The sequence below is a fragment of the Mus musculus genome, chromosome 3, assembly GCF_000001635.26.
Source record: "Mus musculus strain C57BL/6J chromosome 3, GRCm38.p6 C57BL/6J".
Classification (NCBI taxonomy): Eukaryota; Metazoa; Chordata; class Mammalia; order Rodentia; family Muridae; genus Mus; species Mus musculus.
The window spans coordinates 146,393,314-146,410,965 of record NC_000069.6 but is presented as its reverse complement, the minus strand read 5'-3'; the positions used below and the strand labels follow the sequence as shown (position 1 = coordinate 146,410,965).

Genomic DNA, 17,652 nt, shown 5'->3' with positions numbered 1-17,652 from the left:
TCTTTAGTTCTTTGCCATGTGGCCAAGTCCCAGGCCAGTAACGGACTCTATCTCAAACGAAAGGTAGAAGGCATCTGAGGACTCGCACACAAGGTTGTCCTCTTATCTTCCACACGTGTGCTGCCCATGCATTTACCCTGCCCACGTGACCCCACGGAAATGCATCAACATACATGCACTCATGCGTGTGCATGCACACACACACACACACACAGAATGTGTGGTGAACCAAGGAATACAAACTAGCTAATTATTTGTAGTTAAAATCCTTTATAAATTTTTTAAAATGTGTACTGTTAGTCACATTTAAAAAAAATATTTTAAATTCTTTCCGGTCCTTCTAGCCATGGGGCACATGAGCCAGGGGTCCTGGGATCCGTCTGTTTTATGTCTTCCCTGAAAGTAGAAAGACCAGTCACTCTGGCTACAGTTTAGAGACCTATGAAGCTATCCACAGACTGGCAAAAGATCGGTGGGGTGAGAATTAAGAAGACATACGCCTTCTGATGTGCAAGACCAGCAAGGGAGACAGTGACATTGCCACCATCCACCACAGGCCACATGTGGCTCACTGGCTCCGCCCCTTACTCCTTAGATGGCCGTAGGAAAGGAATGGGTGGGTACTGCCTTGTTCTGTTGATGCAAGAGACTAAGAGACAGCTTACCTTCAGCTACACACCAGGAGGAGGAAACGCCAGCTACACTCCCCTAGGCCCTGACTCAGCAAGCACTGAGCACATGGCGGAAGGCCGTGAGCCTGTCTCTTCATTTCAGAAGAAGATGGCTCCTGGCTGATCATGTCTAAGATGCTGTTGCCCCTTTTTATTCTAGATCTGACAGACAGGGCTATTCTATAAAGGGGAACAGTACCCAAGACGCTGTCTTCTAGCCGGGAAGAACCAAAACCAAGACCAAGAGAAGAGCATGATAGCGTGTTAAGGAGCCAGTGCCCCTCAGGAGCCTAAGTATCTACGGGCCACAAGAACATTACAGGACTAAAACTTGTATTTGCTCTTGGAATTCTTTTAAAGCATATTTTGCAGATTTCCTTCAAACTTAACATTTCCAAAGTAAGTTCTATTTTTAGCAGCTCCAGTACTTTTTAGTGCTCACTGTATTTCAGGAACTAAAATAAGAAAAATTTAAAGTTTTTGTTTGTTTGTTTGTTTGTTTGAGACAGGGTTTCTCTATGTACCCCTAGCTATCCTGGAACTTACTATGTAGACCATGCTGGCCCGGTCTCACAGAGACCCAACAGCTTGAGTCTTTTGAGTACTGGGATTAAAGGTGTATACCACCACACCCTGTAACTTTAATTTTTTTCAAATCCTATTTTTAATGATGGTTCTTAAACGATTTAACCTCCCTTTTAGCCCACCACCACCGCAGGTAGTGGGAAAGAAAAGATACAGGAAGCGGACCTATTTAGAAAGCATCTTTGGAGCAACTCCTGTCTGCATTGTCTGGAAATCGGCAGTTCAGTTCACAGGTTAGCAGTGGCAGCTCTATCCACTCTAAAACACTTTAGGGACAGATACACCACAGTACAGTACGGTAGAGTCGGGATAGCAAACACAGACCAGCATCAGTGGCCCCACCTAGCAGAGACAGCCAGGCCTCACCTTCGGCACTAGTCAGGAGGGACCAGGGAGAAAAGCCTGAATGAAGTTCTTGCCAGTTCTCGGCTGTGCGAAGACCAGCAAAGATGAGAGACACACGAGCGTTGCACAGCTAGCTCTATAAGCAAGCCTAGCTCAGCCTCTGTCACTATCTGTTGAGTCCTTTTTCTTTTTGGTTTTTTGAGGCAGGGTTTCTCTGTGTTGCCCTGGCTGTCCTGGAACTCATGCTGTAGACCAGGCTGGCCTCGAATTCAGAAATCTTTCTGCCTCTGCCACCACGCCCGGCTTAAGTCCTTTTTCTGCTCTCTCCAAATATCACATGTCCTCCACAGGTCTTGCCTCAGTTGACATCATTCTGCCAATCAGCCCGAGTCCACAGAAGAAACTGCAGCATACTACCAGAAGTTTTTTAGTGTGTTTCTCTCTATGGGGTTCTGACAAATGCAGCTCAACTATGCAGTGTAAGACGAACCAAAACGTGTATTTTTAGCAAAGACTCCTTCATCATGTGTCCTTTCATGTGCTTGCTTTAGCAGAACATCCTTCCTCCTGTGTCTGCTTCAGCTAAACCTTCCTTCACGAGTCTGCCTTAGCCTCTCACCTGTGTCCATTTCAGCTAAACATTCCTTCATGTGCTTGCCCCAGCAAAACACCTTCCATCACAACTGACTCTCCAAAGAGCCCTTAAGTTTCCACTTCAATACCCAGGTCCAGTTTTCATTATATAAGAAGCACAGGTCACTTTTATAAAAAAAAAAAAAAAAAGTCCTCAGGAACGACTCGGCAAATGAAGTAGTTTGCGGTCATTATGGGCATCTTGATGGAAACACACACAGAGGACAAAAATAGGAGCTGGACAACCTGAGCTGGGTAGGAAGGACATGTTCTCTCAAGTAAAAGCCTGTGTTGGTACTAGGCCCAGTGTCACGCAGGGCAGACGAATAAGACTAATGAAACTGGACTTGGGAGAATGTGGAGACAAGGTCAGGGCAGAGCTCACAGGGATGCTTACAGAAGTGTTCAATGGAGGTTACAGTTGAGGGCAGACACAGCCAACCTTTTGACATTGTGAAATGAAATTATCATCCACAAAATTCACCTGTGAGAGCCACACAATCCAGTTCCATAAAACAAAAAACAAACAAAACTCAAGATGCTTCACCCACGTCTTTATTTTCAGTACTTGTGATTTTGTGTGGAGTCACATTCTAGGTACACAAGTCACATTCTAGGTACCTGGGCACATGGACGAGCCAATGCCCTTATCCTGCCTGTGACATGTTCCCTCAATTAAAGCTTTTGATCAGTGTGTCTATAGTTTTCTTGCCTTGGTTTTGAGACAGGGGTTTCCGAGGCCCAGGATAGCCTCACACTCAAAATCTGTCTTTCTGGCCTCCAGTGTGCAAGGATTTTACATGTGCCACCAGGCCTGGCTAATCACAAACATAACACATAGTGGGTGTTCCATATGCTCACTATTTCTATATGTATTACCATGGCACACGTATGTAAAGCACAACTGATTACAACAGGAAGTAGGTCATACATAGTAGTAGCATCCCTCTTGCATTACAAACAGGACCTGTCCTGTGGTGATGGATGGAGCACCTGACTAGAGAGACTAGGAAGGAAGGACATTCATACAGCTGTAGTCAGACAGTTCTGTTCAGTTTCCATTAAGACTTGCTATTGATTCCAGCGTCTCATCTCTGAATCCCACACGGCTTCCGCCTGACATTTTTGGACCTCCCATCCCTCAGGGTCTGCCCCGGGCCAAGACTGGTTTTGCTGGTGACTGCATCTTCATTGCTTCTAGATCTCCAGTCCTGGCACAGAAGACAACTTAACAAAGACCCGCCTGAGACAGCCATCGCTGCATTTCCAAGGCTCCTGTCAGCTTCAATTACGTGCCTGGTGAAAAGCTTTCAGGTATTATCTAGACCATCAAGGTCCAGAGGCCATGGACTATGCAAATTATTACCTAGGCAGACATACTACATCAGAAGCAATATAATCCCCAACAAACCCTTTAGATATTCCTTATTGCCCTCTGGTCAAGGTTCACAGCGCTGTTCTTAACGCTTGTCGCTAATGCAGCTCCGGCTGCACATGGACGACACCAACCACCTGTAACCTGCACCTGCTCTGCTGTGCCCAACGCACAGTTGCTTGGCGAGCGCCTGTCAGGACACAACTGAAAGGCCTTCTTTCCTAAAGCCCGCCCACATTTGCATTTCTCCCCTTCTCCACACAAAACCTCCTAAAGTACAAAATGTTCAGAGCAACACATCTTTTTGTCCTTGGGCCTGGCAAGTAGCAGCTGAGTGTCTGACAATAAATGCTTACTGAAAGAATAGATTTATTAACAAACAACAAATCTGTTCCTACACAAAATATTGGACCAGCATCACATGGTATCAATCTAGGTTTTTCCATTACTAATAATGGATGGTGTGTTTCTCTACTGTCTCATTCTATAGGCTCATGGCTTTAAGGTAAGATGTACGCTCACAACCACCTAACCATAATTGCCCAAGACACACAACAGACTCACACAGCCTCGTTATGAACTAATGGCTAAGCCAACAAGGTGAGTCCACAGCTACTGTAAAAGATACAGGAAGCTAACACTAAAAATCACTTTTGAAACTGAGCCTAGAAACCTATAAGCCCAGCTTCTGGGAGGCTGAAGCAGGAGAACTGCAAGTTCAAGGACTGCTTGGGCAAGCTAGTAACAAGGCAGCCTTGCCTCAGAATCAAGGCGCACCGGGTTTCACTGCTCAGCAACAGAACCCTAGCCTTGCATGTGCATGGCCCGGCTTGGTCTGGTTCCCCAAGGAACGTGTGAGGTCGTTCAGAATGAAAGGTGTTTGTTTTTTATGAAGATCTGTATGTTGTTCTACTTTGTCTGGGACTCCTAAACTCACGCGTATCCCCTACCTTAGCCTCCCAGGGAGCTGGGATAAAGACAGGAGCAGTGTGTGTGTGTGGGAGGGGGGGGGGCTTACTGCTCCAATGTAAACATGATTCAAGTCCCTGTGGAAAAGTGTTTTCTAGGCGCTCTCTCCCCCCCCTCTCTCTAGCTGAATGCTAAGTGAGGGCACTTTCACAAAATCTGTATCCTAACCGGTTTGGGCCGACAAGCTGGTTTGTCCAGTTTTCCCATTTTAAGAGAGCCCAAGTACATAATTTGACTGGGCTGGGTTGGAGGCCTTCTGGGCTAACATGAACAGTTAACTTTTCCATGGTGCGTACACCTGCCTGAGCAAGCCTAGGATGCTGTGGACTTAACAAGTCTTGTCACAAGGCTCAAGTGTGTCATGGATCGAGTTTCACATTTCATCCTGGAGTGGCCCGGCCCCAGCAGTTATCTCCAAGCTGCTGTGGCCCTGTTACTTAATCCCTGGACCTATTATCTTCCCTGTACAGATGGAGAACAAGAAGGAAAGGAAGGGTGTAAAATGACAGGCTGTAGGGGCCCCAACAGTTACCAAAGAAAACGCCCCGGTTTGAATTCTATCCATTCCTAATCCTCTCAGAGAGCCACTTTGTACGAGGAACTTCTGTGCACACCGGGCAGGACAAAGTGTCGACTGGGAGCACAGCTTTTCTTGTTTAGTTTGAATGAACACTCTAAGCTTCGTGGGCCCACAGGCTCTTGGGGAGTAAGGAGATTGGATGGCTTAAGTTTTGCTAGCTGGATCGACGGTTTTGAATTTTATCCAGCCTCGTAAATGTGTCACGTCATATACAGACCTTTCCGTTCAAGATCAAATTTGGGACTAGAAAGGTTTTCCTCCGGAACCTTGCGGGCTCCATGGTAGCACTATTTTCAGCTAACTCCAGGCCTGGACTCTAAACTGAATTGAAGCAAATATCAAATCCAGAAGGCTCTCATCCTTGGGCTCCACCTTTCATCCAGCCTGGATTCTAGAAGAAACTCCCGGCTCTCACAACTGCATCGGCGTGGCTGGTTATGAATCTGACACGCAGGACTAAGGAGCCTGAACTGTGGGTATTAATGTAAAGATTCCTCTACTGGTGCTGATGGGGAATTATTGGGCAAGTTTTATTTCCTGGGCCCAGGTGACTTGCATAACCCAGCAATCTGCACCAGGAGAAATATGTGCTGACCCGGACAGAGCTCACCATTTACGCACTCTACACCACTGGAAAATCCGGGGCCAAATAATTTCTCAAACAAGCCTGCCCCTGCGATGATGTAAGTTCTTCCCCTAAACGTGGGGCTGGACCACTATGAGCCACCTACCCCTGCAGCAGCGGCAGACCTCACTCGCTAAGTCCTGCGGCAGCCTCGGAGGACTCGCCAAGCCCGCGCGGTCGGGCCAAAGGGACCCCGCGCGCGCCCGCGCCGCATCCCGAAAGGGCGCGGGGCCCCCCCAGCACCTACCTCGCACTTTCCGCTGCAGGCGGCGGGCAGCAACGCTCTCCAACCGCTGCAACGGCCGCGACGAGCCCGCCCAGAGTCGGCCCCGGTGCCTGCGTCCACGTCCAGCCCGGTGCCCTCCTCCCCGCCTGCGCGTCACAATCCCGCCGCTCACCGTCACGGCTCCGGGAGCGGCTCACGCCTCCCGCAGCCCGCGGGCCCGCACCCGCGGCGGCACGCAGCGGCTCCGCGCAGCCTCCAGCCCGCCCGGTCCGCCCGGCCCGCCTCTCGCCGCTTTCCTCGGCGGGCGCCCATCCCACCCCGCCCCGCGCTGGCGCCGCCCATTGGCTCCGCCGGTTGCCAGGCGACGAACAACCGCGGCCCGCATTGGTCCAGCGAGGACTAGCCTCCGACAACCCCCAGCAGACGCCAAGCCGCTCTCCCCCGCGCAGCTGCGGCTACCGCACCTGTTACACCCGGGGTCACCCGGCCGCTGCTCCCCGCCCCCAGCTCTCCACGGGGACAAGAGGAGGGTCCTAGCCGCTTTAGAGCCGGGCCTCTGAGGCCACCCCTGAACCCCAATGCTCTCTGGAGAACCAGGTGCGCTCCCCAGAACGGAGAGACACCGGGGCATTCCAGAATTAGGTCAGGCCCTGGAGAAGGAAGGTAGTGGCCTCTGGAATCAATGCGCCAATGCACAGAAATCCGTGTAAAACCAGGGCCAGGGTAGTGCGCGTGAAACCCCGAGTTCATTCCTCAGGACTGCACAGAACGCATGTGAGGGTCTGTGATCCGGCAGAATTGAAGTACAAGGTCATTGGCAGCTTGAGGCTAGCCTGGGCGTTATGAGAGAAGCTCAAGTAGTGAATAAAACAAACTAAGGCAAAGGAAGGGACCTAGGGAGGAGACAGCTGGAAAGGGAAACTAAGAAAAGGTACTTGTGAACTAGACCTTGATGAAAAACTCCCTAGGCCCTCTCCATGAGTGCCAAGAAAATGTAGGACAGTGGCAATTGGCCAAATCCACTTGCCTCTCCCTACTATTTTCACCTAAAGTTCCCCTGGGAAAGGAAAATGGAGAAACCTTAGTAAAGGGTAGGGTGGTGGGGTTCTAGCAAGCTGTTTACTCAAGAGGAAAAAAAAAAAGAGGTTTGGGGTTAAGTGGCTCCTGTGAGAACAAAACATCGTAAAAGGAACACAAGAAATACACCACTGCCACAGAAGAACAAGACAGAGAGGAACAAGGACTACACATGCCCACAGTGCTAGGTAGAAGATCAGAGTGCAGAAATGAACAATGGATTTGAAGGAGATTGGATGCTAAATACAGGTAGCAAGGATACATCATTACAAAGGCGCTTTGGAGCACAGTGCCAGTGAGAAATTACTGCCAATGACTGTCTTACTCTCGAAGTTAGACCATTAGTGGGGTGAGGTTGCTCCCTCTGCATCCGAGGGGGTGTTCTGAAAGTTCCCTTGTCCACTCTCCAAAACACTCCTTTTCCTCTCTCAAGAAACATCTTAACGTGGCATTTATTCTTTAAATGCTGAGTCCGGCTTGGCCGTGCAAGGGACAGCATGGTATGGTCCCACCCCTGGAACAGAGAGAGCAGGGCACGGGCCTCCATGAATGTTCAATGGCTGCTGTGGGCATAAGGCTTGTTTGTATAATAATGTACATATTCTATGTTCCTCCATCAGGGAATGCTCCCCGTTAAGGTTAATGATAATCAGAGACAGCGCAAGTCTGGGAGGCAAAAGTATGTCCTTAGCAAACACGGTAAACACTGTGACCTTCAGGGCTGCCCTTAAAAGGCTGTGGGAAAGAACTCTGAAAATGTGAGTTCAAGACTAAATTTCTCAACCAAGCAAAACATGAAGATGCGATATGAATTATATGAGGGGCTTCCCAGACCTAAAAGAACAGAGGCAGCTGCACTATAAGCCAGTTTGTCAGAAAGATACAAAGGCAGGCAGATCCCTGAGTTCAAGGTCAACCTGGGACAAATCTAATTTAGGTCCAGGCTTGGTCAGAATGGTAATCTCATGACAGAATCCCACCCAGCTAAGTTATTGTCTGTGCTTACAAAGACAGACTGATCTCTGAATTCACTTGCAGTGTTAAAAAAAAAAAAAACAAATCAAAACTGTGCTAGCTGTCTCTAAAAATGAAGGGGCTGGGTCAGGGAATGCTGATTTTTGGGATAATCAAAAGGGAACCTGGAATAAATGGCTTAATTGATATGCAAATAGAAGACTGGGCTTTTGGTCTACAAGAGATGAGCTATTCAGAGAGATTTTAGGATTGTTTTTCTAGCCAGAGAAAGCTGCCTTGTGCAGAGGGCTTTCTGGAAAGCTGTCCTGAGCAGAACATGAGCACTTAGCTTGTAAGGCCCACCACCATTTCACGTCCAGGGGTTGGTTGGTTGGTTTGGTTGTTTGCTTGGTTGGTTTAGTTTGTTTTGGTTTGGGTTTTGTTTGTTTTTTGCTTTTGTGTTTTGTTTTGTTTTGTTTTGCTGCTCTCAAACACGCCTCCTCCCTCCTCGCCTCTCCTCTCTCCGAGGCTGGTCCTTGGCCTCTGAAACAGTCATTTAAATGTATCACCACTTCACCATGGCAACAAAACCAGGAGCCTTCACTCCTGGGTTGCTAAGTCAGCTAGCTCAATCTGCTATGCTTCACACAGTACAGTACCAAGTCTCCCAGACGCGCTGTCCTTTGTATAGGTAACATCTATCCATGGGTAAGTACCATGCCACGGAAATAAAACTTGGAAAAAAAAAAAACTAACAAAAATCAATCTCAACACAAATAGCAGATTTTAATGAAAATGTATATTCCTTTAAAATCCCATGGTATTTAAAATCTTGCATACATCTTTACATGCAAAGACATGGTAGAAGGCATACAAATTTTCAAGTCGTTCCTACATTCTGTGACGCTATTTCTGGTAGTCTCTGGAACACTCCATTGTGTACTCATAAAAGACAGAGTGAGAAAGGCAGATGTCTCAATGTTACAGCCAAAGTAGCTTTGCCCTAATAGATTCCCTTTGGAGGGTTTTGGGGGAGACTCTCCCAAGGGTGCCACAGAGCATCCCTTGAGATCCACTGATCCAAACCTTTGTGCTTTGTCCCTCTCTGGCAGGGACAGATTGAGGGGCTGAGCACAGAAGCCAATTCCAGCCCATACATAATAGGAAGAAGGAGAAGGGCCCTTGGAGGGGAGCTCTCCCTCCTGCCAGACCATAAGGAGTCTTTCTCCTCACACCTTGCCAGGCCCCCTCCAGTTTCAGACTCATTTAGAACTGTGGTAGCACATGGTACAGCTGCGAGACAAAAGCACAAAGAGAACCGTAGAATCCACGTGTCGCCAAATGGCTAAAATTGACCCTGGCGGCTCTGCACAATAGCTCCGGACTGCTACTCACAAGAAGTAGTGCAAGGCTCATTGTTAAGGCTTTGGGGTCAGGTATTCAGTCAGTTACTTAGACAAGAAGATCCTGACTGATACACAGGACAAGGGAAGTACTCCAGGCGGTAGTCTGAAAGAAGACAGAGCGACATCTGTAGCCCAAAGCTGAAAGGGACCTTTCTGGGCTTGAGAGAATCACTTGGTATGGCCAGGAAAAGTGGGTTAGGCAGGGGTTTGCTTACAGCTTCCCTTGAGCTGTTTTCCTCTCCAGAAAAATTAAAGAAAGCATATGTAATGCTGCCTTTGTTTTCCGGAACATGAAAATGTTCACCCTTGCTCTTCTGAAGTCTACTCTGGCATTTAGGAAACCTTTATGAAACATAGATCTTGTCTCCTCTCTACTTTGACTCTGTCCTCATCATTAAAGCCAAAACCTTTTCAGCTACGAGGTTCTCATGACCTGACTCTCTCTCCACACAGTCGTTGTAGCCCTCAGGCCTCATATCCTACAGCTGTACCCACTAGCAACTAGTCTCTGTCTCCTTCACTGTTTCTCAGCCTGAGTAGACACCTCTGCCTCAGGACCATTTCACTGGCCACTCCTGTGTTAAGTGCTCTTCCCTTAGCATCTGTATTAGCTACCCCTCAACGCCTAAGGGTTTGCATTCCTCACACACACACACACACACATACACACACACACACACACACACACACACACACACACACACACACACACGCCACCATCTTTGTGAGGCCTAATTAGACACCTTCACTTAAAATTAGAATCCCTTCCAGATCCCAGGCATCCGGTTACCTTGCTCTTATCCAACCTTCAAGCACACTTTATCATTTCTTCTGACTGACTGTTTGATCCACTAGAATAAAGCCTCCATAAGCAAGGGCCGGCTTGTCTGCTGTGTCCTCAAGTGCCTGGGACTTTCCGTTGATTTTCAGTACTCAGTGACTGACCATTCAAGTGAATGCCATCTATTTCAAGGTCAGCACTTTAACAGGCGGCACTTATACATCGTCCAAAGATGGGGCTCACATCTGTGTGGTCAGCCTTTGTATGACATAAAAGCCTTCCCTTGAGAAGAAGCCCGATTTCCAGAAATCGAAACGCAGGTTTCAGACATTGATTACTTCCCAGTGTCCTTAGTGTGGGACCGCCCACTCTATCATGTTTGGCTAAAGCTGAACTTACATTTCTGGTATTTCTTATTCAGCTGAGAAAGTGCGGACCACGAGGCTTCTTACCCCTGCCCCACAGTCATTAATTACCTCAGAGTCCTGCCACTGTGACAAGAAAGCTGAAGAAAGTTTAAAAGGTTTGCCACACCTCACAGTTCAGAGCTCAAAGCCCACAGCCGGGTAGCCTGATGCTTCGGGGCCGGGTCAAGGCCGAAGGGACCCTTGGAAGAAAGCTGCTCACTTTGAAGTAGCCAGGAAGCAAAGTGGGGCCAGGGAGCGGGGCGGTGGGGAGGAAGGGGCCAGTGTTCAATCCCCTTCAAGGACATAACCCTATAATCAACTTTCTGCCGTGTCCCTCACACAAACATCCCCCCACTGCCCCATACATAGCACTAGTGGCTGGGGACAAAGCCTTTAAAAGCCTGCGGGTGTTTAGGGGACATTTCAGATCAAGCCGAAACAATCTCTCTGGAAGTTTCTTCCCACTGAGGTTCTACTTGGATCCCCTCCATCATCGGGATCCCACCTGGGTGCAGATCACCCTTCTCCATTTGTTTCCTTGCTTGCGGTCTGTCTTCTCCCACTGGAGCAGAACAGCAGGGCAGGGGCTGGTCCAGTTCATCTCGGTGGCCTCAGCTCCTCATGGCTGCTTTAACTCTAACTGAACTGTTGTGAGGAGGCAGGAGGCAGGCAGGAGGAGAAACACTCACGCCACAGTTTATTGACTTCTATTAGACAAGAATATTTAGAGGTAGGTATTACTATGATCTTTAAAACACCTTAATTCCACTGAAAGAGCCTCTGAACCACTCCCAATTCAATCCATTCCTTAGAAACAGTATCTCCAACACCCAGGCGGACACCCAGGCACATGGCTGCCTCTGGCATGCAGATTCAGAGCTCCAGAATAGCGGGCCAATTCTTCCAAGCTCTCTGCTGCCGTGCATACATACATACCATCTGGGTTGCTCAGTAAGCGATGCTTTCTGGATCCACTGAAGAAGATTTCCTGTCAGGGCCTGTGCGTGATGAGACTATGGGCTGAGTCACTTCTCCTAATGGTCCTGCTTCCATTACTTCTGGGTTATGGCCAGGTCTAACTTTTTAAGGACAGCAGGGTAGGCAAAATTAAGTCTTAGTGAATGTGTATGTGCATATGTATGTATGTATATACACACACATACACACACACACACACACACACACACACACACACACACACACATATACATATGAAGAAAGAAAGCAAAGCCGAGCAGACCAAGAGCTGGGATATAGTTCAGTGGTAGAGCACTTGCCCTAGCTTATAAAAATCTCTGGATTCACTCCCACCCGACTCCCACCCCCACCCAATCACACAGACAAAAGACCACACTTCCAGAAAGCTGTGTTTTCTGACTTCTGTAAGTTTAGTGGAGCCTGGTCCTCTGTGTGTCTTCATAGACTAGTGATACCATGTCTTTCTGACCAGTCCCTTGGGTGTGAGTATTGGTTGGCATAATTAAAATGACTCTTAAAAAGTGTTATGCTGCCGGGCGGTGGTGGCGCACGCCTTTAGTCCCAGCACTTGGGCGGCAGAGGCAGGCAGATTTCTGAATTTGAGGCCAGCCTGGTCTACAGAGCAAGTTCCAGGACAGCCGGAACTACACAGAGAAACGCTATGTCAAAAAAACAAAAAAAAAGGGGAAAAAAAAGTGTTATGCTTGGAAGGAAAACAGAACTTTCTCTTCCTATTAGTCCAGGTTAAAATACCTGGGTGTTCCCTGCTTGGCACGTTAGACTTTGGTCTGATCTGCTGAGAACATTTTACACCATGGCTTCTTTTGAAATGATTTTGGGTAAGAATGCCTTTGAATTTTAGCAGACGCTAAGTTTTGCTTCCCAACTTATCGTCTATCCTAAGCTTAAGTTTCTAACTTTAAAATGGCAGGCAAAATTTGTTAATAAAGCATTCAACCAACCCATAAACTATATCATAGGAAGGTGGCTAGGGGTCAACCATAGAGATCTTGCGGAGGGAGAGGGAGGGGGAGGGGGAGGGGGGAGGGGGGAGAGCTGAGTGGACATTCACATCTACATATGTGTATGTGAATGTAGAGGCTGGAAATTGACATCAAGTGTTTTCTTTAGTTACACTTTTATTTTGAAAAACAGTCTCCCTGACTTAACTCAGAACTCATTGACTTGGTTAGACTGGCTTGTCTTCAAACCAAGCATCCCTCTGTGTCTGTCTCCCCAGCACTGGGTGGGGTTACAGGAGGTGCCTTTGCTTCAGCAGAGTGTGCACACACGTGACACACACGTGACACACACGTGAACTATAAGCACACTAAGGTGGACTGCTTTAAATTCCCACCTCACACTTCTGCCACATCAGCTCAAGTTCTTGACAGAAACTCATGCATGTGAAGAATAACTCAACTTTCTTTTTCCATCAAGTCTGTTGCCCAGGCTGATCTCAAACTTCTAAGTTCAACTGATCCCCATGCTTCAGGCTCCTACGTAGCTACAACTTCAGATATGCGCCACCATGCCCAGATGTGACTATGCACCACCATGCCCAGATGTGACTATGCACCACCATGCCCAGATGTGACTATGCACCACCATGCCCAGATGTGACTATGCACCACTATGCCCAGATGTGACTATGCACCACCATGCCCAGATGTGACTATGCACCACCATGCCCAGATGTGACTATGCACCACCATGTCCAGCTGTGACTATGCACCACCATGCCCAGATGTGACTATGCACCACCATGCCCAGATGTGACTATGCACCACCATGCCCAGATGTGACTATGCACCACCATGTCCAGCTGTGACTATGCACCACCATGTCCAGCTGTGACTATGCACCACCATGCCCAGATGTGACTATGCACCACCATGCCCAGATGTGACTATGCACCACCATGCCCAGACATGACTATGCACCACCATGCCCAGATGTGACTTGTATAAACGAAAAGCTTGTGAAGTCTCAAGTTTAATAAAACCATTGTTAATGCCATCGGGTGAGAATAAAACTATCACCTCAATTTCCAAGCCAGCTTTAATTCAGAATAAGCTTTATTAAATACTGGTCAGGACAATGGACACTGGCCAGGTCCATATCTGAGTTCCCAGAAAATGGCCATGAGTCATGTTAGTCCAGCTTATTAAAGGCAAACCCCACAAGGCTATGTACTTTCCACCTTCATCCAATTAGGGGCAAGCTTACACCCTGACATGACCCACCCCCATTATATGAGCTAGGACAAGGTAGTTGTGGCAACTGACCTTGTATACAAAAATGAAAACATGTGGCTTGTCATCTTACATGAGCAACCTCCCCAGCACTCCAGGAAGCTAACTGTCCTGGGCTTACAGGTTAGAAGCATTTTTGTTTTATAGGTCTCTTAAGCACAGTAATTTAAACTTATAACAACTTTAACCCTCACACCTTTAGCCCCATAGAAACTACCCTCAATTATTCTCCAGACACCTGGCTTTGCTCAGTCTGTCATTCCTTCTAGTATACAAGTGGTGTGCGTGTACACACACACACACACACACACACACACACACACACACACACACGATCGTTTGAATCTTCCCAAACAGCAGATGCCCCTGCCTTTTTAAAAACAGACTTTAGTTTGCTCTGTTCGCTTAGATTTGAAAATTTAAATATAGACCTTTGCTCAACTGACAAAAAAAAAAAAAGTTCCAAAAAACTAAAAGATTTTACATAATCCCAAAATGTCTTTTAGCTATACAGAAATCTGTTTAAAAGCATAATTCAGCATAACTCAAATAATTAAACATTTGGTTCTGTGCCTAAGCACTCCAAGTTCACCAGGTCCTGGTCTGACCTCGTGCTTAGTGAATATTTGCTCAATGGTGACCGTGCCAGGCGATATAAGAAAAGGACTCTGTCTACAACAGGAGCCAGTCTCCTGAGCAGGCAGGGGAAACAATGAATCTTAAATTCTGGGCTCCACTGCCTGCTTTGAAAGTTTGACATGGCCTCTTCGGTCCATGGTGGTGTGCCTGAGCTTGCATACCTGCTGGGACGGCCGTCCTCTGGGTGTTCCATTCAGTAACTCACACGGGTTCCAGCCACTGTTAGGCGGCTGCTGCTCCTTCTACCAAGAGTGCTATCTAATAGTAACAAACAACAAAACCCAACCAAACTCTCAAGAAGTGAACTGAGGCTGTGAGGTTTCATCTCACTGGTACAGATGTGATGACGTTAACAGAAGTCAGTACAGGCCTTCTTCACAAAGTGCTGGTATATGGAAGAATTAAGGAAAACCATGGGGCTTATATTAGCTTTCCATTGCTCTGACAAAACACTTGGGATACTAACCTTTTTTGTTTTGTTTTGGTTTGGTTTGGTTTTTGGTTTTGGTTTTTTCGAGACAGGGTTTCTCTGTATAGCCCTGGCTGTCCTGGAACTCACTTTGTAGACCAGGCTGGCCTTGAACTCAGAAATCCACCTGCCTCTGCCTCCCCCAGTGCTGGGATTAAAGGCGTGTGCCACCGCACCCTGCTGATACTAACCTTTTAAAAAGGTTTTAGGACATGACCAGTTGGCTCCACTATTTGGGGGAATGCACTCAGACTATTAAGGGGCTTATGGGTAACCATAACCATCTACTCAACTTATGGTGGGGAGGGAGGGGTAGGGACAGTGTCCCCTTCCAGGGCACCTTCCCAAGCATCTAACTTACACCATCCAGGTCCAGTCTCATATGTGGCACAGGAGGATGTGGGCATCCTGCTTTTTCTCTTCCCCCGCCCTCATTCCTTGGAGAGAGGGTGTCTTCCTGAGCCTAGAACTAGCATAGCAATGAGCAAGTCCTGCCCTTCCTCCTGTTTTCCCTCCCTCGCCCCACAGCACACACACAGTGCTGGCATTACAGGTATGCACACAACCATGCTCAGCTTTCCCACATCCCAAAGTTCCCCGGCTTCTCAATAGTGCCACCATCTAATGAGTGAGCCTTTGGGGACATTTAAGATCCCAATTATAACAGGGCCATCTGTGACTTTTGTTAGAATTATATGTTGAAGGTAAAAAAGCTTTTCAGAATCACATTTACTTTCCTTGCTGTGAAAAACTCTATCTATGTATCTATCTATCTATCTATCTATCTATCTATCTATCTATCTATCTATCTATCTATATATCAGTGCTCTGTGTGTGCCTGGATTTGGAAGAATGGGTCTCCCAGTGGTTGGAGGCCTGTGGAGTAGGCTAGACTGGCTGGCCATCGAGCCCTGGTAATCTGGCTATCTCTCCTCTCCAACACCGAGATTTTTAGGGTGTGCCATCACCTTGACCAGCTTTTTGACATGGGTTGGAGCTCAGGCCTGCATTCTTGCGTGACAAAGTTGCTCCCCAGTTCTGTTTATTATTCTAATTATCTCAGAAATATGAAGAGAATTTTGATAAGTGCAGCCTCCACAAAATAATTTACTGATTTCTTTTCAGACCACACGACTATGTCTTCTTGCTTGCTCTTGCTTTATGTAATAGATACCTGCCAGGAAAAGTGACATGTAAATAATGCCATTACAAACCGAATCATATTTGAGATGTACTGTTGAAGTTAAATATTTACAGGCAACCTCTGATAGACCCTCTTACACGACAAGCATGCTGAAGATAGGACAAAACCATCTAGCGTACATTTGTGGTAGGAGACCTTCCTAAATGTTTTCTTGAGTTTTCCCTGCCCTTGGTTACAACTAGATTTTAGTTTGTTTTGTTTTGTTTTGTTTTGAGATGATTTTAATAGGTTTCCTGCAAAATACTGGATGTTTGAACCTTTTTATTTTCCAGTTGCCAATTCAATCTTAGCATTTGTGAATCTGTATTTGTTTTTATGATTTACATTTCACTAGGCGGTTTCTGTTTTAAAATTTTTATCTCTTTTTTTATTATGTGGGTGTGGGGTGGAGGAATATGTGCACACGAAGGCGGGTGCCTGCGGAGGTCAGAGGTTCTGGATCTCTTGGAGCTGGAGTTACAGAGAGTTGTGAGCTGCCTGCTGTGGTTGCTGAGAACTGAACTCCAGTCCTCTGCCCGAGCAGTTCTCACTCCTAACCACTGGACCATCTTTCTCTGGCACTTACAGTTGTTTTCAGACATATGCAGTGACTGTCAGCAAATAACTGCTCAAGTTGAATTATTGTGGAGTAGAATCCTCTCTACAATCAAAATAAAAAAAAACAACCATGTAGAATTTCATCTGTGAGCATTTCTATACCCATTAAAATAGCGTGCTTCAGACACCACCATTTAAGTCTGCCTGTCTCTTTAAGAAGAGAACTGAGTGTGTTTCCTTGCTGGGCTGTCTTGGATTTATTTTATCTTAACAGCTGTGCCTGAAGTTAGCACTATTCAGATGGGGATTTTCAAGCTCGGTGGTGTTCTTCGACTTGACTATGCTACCAAACACAACCCCAAATTTAGAATCAAATGTGGGGGTGAAGACAATCAGAAGCATTGGTGAAACGTAATATGAGAAAAAGAATTCTAAGTTTTGCTGAGCATAAATAAAGTGCTTAAACCTGATCTTGGTGGAACCGCAGCAACAGTAGAGAGGCCAAAGCCCCGAACATCCAAGGGTGAAAAGCTGCATTGTATAGATAACGTGGAGGGGTGAGGAATGGGGGTGGGGGTGGGGGTGGGGGTGGGGGTGGGGAGGAAGCATGGTACATGGAAGGAATGGACATTTCTGTGACTATTAAAGATGAGGGCGAAACCCTCGGATGCTTCTCACCACTCTGCAAACAGGGACATCACAAGTTCTGTCTAATGTGTGCCACCATTTGATCTCTGGGCTTGAGCATCTCCAATTTCATTTATGTTCATGTCATTGGTCTTTCAAGGGGCAGTGTAACACAGTCCTTAAAGTGAAAACTCCAGGCAAAAATTGTGGTCTGACATACAGCTGCTATTAAAAGGGAACAAAGAAAAGAGAAAAAGAAAAAAAAGCCATGCCTTTCCGTCTTATTTATGAAGAAAACAAGTTTCCTTA

General features: G+C 47.0%; 1 protein-coding gene across 7 annotated transcripts in view; it reads right to left on the bottom strand.

The window, feature by feature from the left end:
* Ssx2ip (synovial sarcoma, X 2 interacting protein) overlaps nucleotides 1-6,324 on the bottom strand; it is a 35,503-nt gene extending 29,179 nt beyond the window's left edge. For 3 of the 7 annotated variants that reach the window (NM_001253768.2, NM_001355661.1, NM_001253769.2), the window contains exon 1: nucleotides 6,031-6,324. The gene's annotated coding sequence lies outside the window, so the exon portion shown is untranslated. The remainder of the gene's footprint in view (nucleotides 1-6,030) is intronic. The other 4 variants (NM_138744.4, NM_001253770.2, XM_006502406.4 and 1 more) reach the window with 3 other exon arrangements.
* Nucleotides 6,325-17,652: the final 11,328 nt, after the last annotated feature.